Genomic DNA, 5456 nt, shown 5'->3' with positions numbered 1-5456 from the left:
AGGTATAGATAGCATCATGGCTTCTCCCTTCAGCTTCATAGCCTGCCTGCCCGCCCCTCCTCCCCTAAACTCCTTCAGACATTGCGTTATTAGATAAAGAGAATTTTAGAACAGCCCACAATAAAAGTTAGATAACTATGATATGTTTTAGTCCAAGATATTTTCCCGAGTTGGCTCAGAAAACCTATTAACTTGAACCAGGATGCCTTAAACTCTGAAGATGCTAAGACTGAATGCAAAGAGCAAGGGCTTTAAGGCACCATAGATTCTCTCCTTCTCCATGCCCAGCCTGGTGGTTATTTCACTGAATTGTTTCTAAAACTCTTCCAAACTGAATGCATTGCCCTCAACAACAGATATAAAAATCGGAGCTTCATGACTATCTGCAGGCTGAAAGCCCAAGTATTAGCCAGGCTACTAAGCACGGTTGTTTAGGTTGTACACTGTGCAACATGAACATTCACCATACTTTGCACAACCACACCAAGACCCTACAATGAGCCAAGCTTTCAAAACTCTTCACAGTACTTTTTCAAGCAACTTTTCTAATCTTGTGTTCCCTAAGCCTATAGGTGTACCTTTAATTTTAGCCAGTCCGGACTTGCTGTCTTTAAACACACCTCGAAATTCTTACTGCTGGGCCTTTGCACAGACTCTTCCCTTAGTGTGAGGAGCACTGCTCCTCATCTCCACCTAGCTGAATCATCTCCACCTAGCTGAATCTTTCCACATTTCTTCAAAACGTGTCTTTCCACGTTTCTTCAAAACGTGTCTTAAGCTTTTACCTTTTCTGTGACATTTTCCTTGCCCACACCACCTGGAAGCCATCACTCTCTCTTCTGACCTTCTGCAGTACTCGGTGTCAATAGACCCCTAGAGACACTCTACACGCAGCTGGAATTTTAGTTTTCTTCCCATGAATTCTACATCTCCAACTATATGGTGAGCATTTGAAGGCAGAGCCCATGTTTAACATTTCCTGGATTTCCTGCAGCACCAGATTCAGTGCCGGACGCACAATGTATGCTCAGTAAACTGGTGATCTACTGGCTGGTTGGTTCAAGTTGCTTTGCGAAGAACCCACTCACCCTCTCTCCCACCCTCTTGTTATTTTATTCCAGTTCCTGGAATTTCATAATAACAGAGATGATTCCAGAAAGCTGATACAGACCATTTCCTCCAAATAAACCCATGTTTTCTTATGACAAGCTGTGGAGCTTTCCATAAAAATCCTCTGTTTGAGTTCCTTCAAACACATGCCAAATAATAACATTAATGAAACAAAATCCGTTTATTTAGTGCTTACTAACTATATGGACTAACTATACACACATTATCTTATTTAATCCTCAGTAAACCGTGAGGTAGATACTTATGTTTTCCCAGCTTTACAGATGAATAATGAAGGCTTAAAAAGGTAAAGCAATTTGCCTTAATTTGCAGAGCTAGGATTTGAACCCAGTCCTTCTGATTCTCAAGGGTCCTTAACCACTGTGCTGATATACACGGTTTCCCAGGTCTGGTCTATAACACTTCTGAAAGGCATCCTGGTGGTAAGTGCCGCCGTGCCCCCACCCCACTCCCCACCGTGAGTTCAGGGCTGACCTCGACGTGCCCAGAGGTCTCAGTCCTTAGAGTGTGTCTGCCAAAAACTAGTCAATATTCCTTATCTTCAAAATGAAGTAATTGGACTAGGTCCTTTCCTGTTCTAAGAATTTACGAAGCTACAAAAAAGTAAAGGCATGGCCCTTTATCTCAGGAGTTCACAATCTTGTTGGAGAGGGAAGGTCTAGATCTTAGAAGAGCAAGAGTCGCTAAAGTATATTATGTCCCAGCCAGGTGAGTGGTGGAGATGGGCGGGTTCAAGCACATCAGAGGATCAGAGAAGCCGGCACTTTTTCTTTGCAAGTAGAGTGTGTGCTTGGATCTGCCATCAGAGGGATGCCTTTTCTTGAGGAAAGACAATGAGCTTGACCTTCACAACAAGGCTGGGGAAGCTTGCCAGAGGGGTGACACATATCGCAACCCCAGGATGTTTATCAGCCAGGCCATTTTGACCCTTTGACAAGATGTTCCTTGAGCAAATTTTTTGGAATTTTGGTGGGCTCTGACCTGCAGTTTTCACTTCCAAAATAACTTGACTTTTCTAAAGTGGTAATTTCATTTTCATGATAATACTAAACTGAAGCCACATGATCTCTAATTGGAAGCAGGTCTTGGGCCACAGAGTTGCCAAGAAGCGGTAAGAAACATGCTTATTCTACTACTTTGCTTGAGGCACTCAGCATTTTTGAATGCCTGGGCAGAAATATCGTTTTTTAAATAAAGCCAATCCCTGAGAGAGGAGGGGGTGAGGGGAGGGGAAAGCAAGGCAACGGTGGGGGTGGTTAGAAACGGGAGAATGAAATTTTTTTAATACAGAGAAAAATAATACTCTATTTTTGTATTTAAATTTCCCTGCCTGTCTCTGCCATCTTTTGGTATTAGTGAAACTGGGGTGTATCCTGCATGTCTTGGGGTGGGGGTGGGAGTGTTGCTGATGTTCTTCCGTTTGCTGTTCTGATTTCCTTCAGCCCACAAAAGTGGAGGGCCGACCTCATGAGGGATGCTGGGAACGCTTCCTTTTACTATTTTTTTCCCCACATCACTTCACTTGTTCTATTAATTGTATCCTGATGAGAGACGCAGTAACTTCTCCTCCAGTGGCAGTTGGAAGATAGTTTTAATAAGTCTCTCTGGAGGGAGACAAGAAAGCAATCAGTCTTTCTTTTTCTTTTACAGAGCAGCAGAAAGTATCCTAGGGAATGCTCCAGAAGAAGACATGCACGAAGGAAATCTTTTAATGAGTTTTTTTTTTTTTAATTTTTTTAGGGAAACAAAACCCCTCTCGGAGAACAAAAATTATATAACGGATTAAATGCATATCTGAACTCTCTGACGGAAGCCAAAGCTGTTTTCTAAATACAGTCAAGAGCTTAGTAATCACATGGTGTTTTTGGAGACTCTTTCCTTCCTGCTGCCCTCAGTTTCCTGCAAGGCACCATTTTAGACAAATTTGCTGGAGGGGACTTTAGGTTCTGTGGTTCTGTCCCACCCTGTCAGTTAATATACTCCTGAGTGCTGCTCTGAGCTTCTCCGGACAGCAGTGTCCCCCAGCATCTCTGTCCCTTCCTACGCCCACTGTCCTTTCTGATTGTCCTGCCAGTTTTGGCATTAGGCCTTTTTCCCAGGGCTGCCCATTGCTTGGGCTGTACCGAAAGAATCCCTGGCATGGTTCTTAACTCTCCCTTTCCCACTTTGCACACCCTAAGAAAGGAAAAATATAAAAGGAAGTATGAAGGTGTAGCAAGGAAAGGGCGAAGTGATGAGAGAAAGAGAAAGTTCTAGATTTCAGCTTTAACTGTTGCCTATAAAAAACCACTGCACCCTGGATTGGGAAAGGGTAGCCCAGAACTTGGGCTGGAAGAGAAAGTCTCGAGGGAAAGAATATTTAGAAATGCAACCACAATGCCTCAAGATAGATGTGACTCAGTGACTTCCCAAAACATAGATTTTAGATAACTATCACATTACGTCCTTCTTGTACTTTTCACTTGATTTTTCTAGGCGGTCATTGACGTTTTTAATTTAAACCCCGCTGTTACACACCCACTTCAGTTTCCAGGGAAGGCATGCAGGTGGTGAAGTTCCAGTGGGGACATTTGCTTTCTCCTGATATCTCCAAAGACCCCGTAGGCCCTGAAGCCCTAAGAAGCAGGAACATCTGGTCCATTTCAGCAGTTTATTCACAAGTTCAGCCAGTCATCTGGATGTTTTGTCTATGCAGTGCCAAACATCTGGGTTGAAATTTTTTTAACCAGACTTATTAGATGTTTTGGCATTGTGTAGACAGGAATTCAATTTTTTAATAGTTACTTCTCTACTCATCTGAGATTCTTAGTAACTGGTGCTCTGGTACAATGAAGGAATGAAGGAGAAAGATATGAAAGAAAGCTCCCACCCCACCGCCCCCCTGATCGCTTTATTTATTTATTTATTTATTTATTTATTTATTTTATTATTATTATTATTTTTTTAAGGTATATCTACACCATTCTAAGTTAATGGTTTAGCTGCTTTGCTTTTTCACTGGTAGACAAAATTGACCAAAATAAGATGCTGTGTTGATCTTAACAGAACACAACCTTAGATGTTCCAAATTCACTTTAAAAGAATTAGAATTTTAATGTTTTTAATAAGAGTTTAAAAACAGAGAATTGAGTGACTCTTGAAAATTACTTATAAGAATTAAGTTATCTCTGAATTTTTATACTTATTTTTTTTTAAGTAAAATTGGAAGATCCTAGAGGGTAAATATGATTTTTAAAAAACCTTTATCATCTAATTGGTCACAATTTTTCTTGACAATGATGGTAATGGCAATCAATGGTAGTGATAGGGGCAAATGAAATGTGAGTTTAAAATTTTTTCATTTACTTAGTTAATTTATGCTGTTTATCTTTCTCTTATAGGTTCTACCAGTGGTCCCCAACCTTTTCGGCACCAGGGACTAGTGATTCTATGAGGATCTAATGCCTGATGATTGGAAGCAGAGCTGAGGCAGTGATGCTAGAGCTGGAGAGTGGCTGAAAATACAGATGAAGCTTCCTAGCTCACCCGCTACTCACCTCCTGCTGTGTGGCCCAGTTCCTAACAGGTCATGGACTGGCCTAAGAGTTGGAGATCTCTGTTCTAGACTGTAAGTAAATAAAAATGTAGTGATTTGTACCTTGAAAACTCCTGGTGTTCAAAGCACAATTGAACTAAAGAGACTTTTTTTTCTCCCCAAAACAGTAGGAAAAGTTGATAACTTGCTAAAAATTTTTTTGTTTGTGTGCAAAATTGCTTCAACCTTGAAGAAGGAAGGAACTAGGCATCTGGAGAAAACCTTGCCCTGATTCTGGATATGTTTTTAACTCTCTGTGTAAGTCTCGAGCCAATTCCTTCTCAGTGCATGAATCCTGATGAGAGCAGAGTAGGCAGAGAATGATATTGGTTTGGTTGGGAGATCTATGAGGTCAGGGCTCTTCTCCCAAGGTGAGATTTTCACAATGGTGTCTTGTCCATGGATAGTTGCTAGTTGATCTTTTTGTAAAGGGAATTGAAGTCAGTAATGTCCTATGTCACCATCTTGAAGACCCTGCTATTGTTTTCTTTTCAGGGTCCTCAGGAAGTTATTATACCTGGCAAAGCTGTGCTTCAGAAATGAAGGAGAGATGAAAACATTCCCAAACAAACACAAAGCTAAGGGAATTTATTACCACTAAACTTGCCTTATATGAAATGGTAAAGAGCATTCTACAAGCTGAAATAAAAGAATGCGAATCATCATTATAAAAACATATGAATGTGTAAAACTCATTAGTAAAGGTAAATATAAAGTCGAAGTTAGATTCTCTAATATTGTAATAGTGGTA

Source organism: Pteropus alecto, unplaced genomic scaffold (genome assembly GCF_000325575.1).
Source record: "Pteropus alecto unplaced genomic scaffold, ASM32557v1 scaffold7, whole genome shotgun sequence".
Classification (NCBI taxonomy): Eukaryota; Metazoa; Chordata; class Mammalia; order Chiroptera; family Pteropodidae; genus Pteropus; species Pteropus alecto.
The sequence above is the reverse complement of the archived record's forward strand: the minus strand, read 5'-3'. Positions refer to the sequence as shown.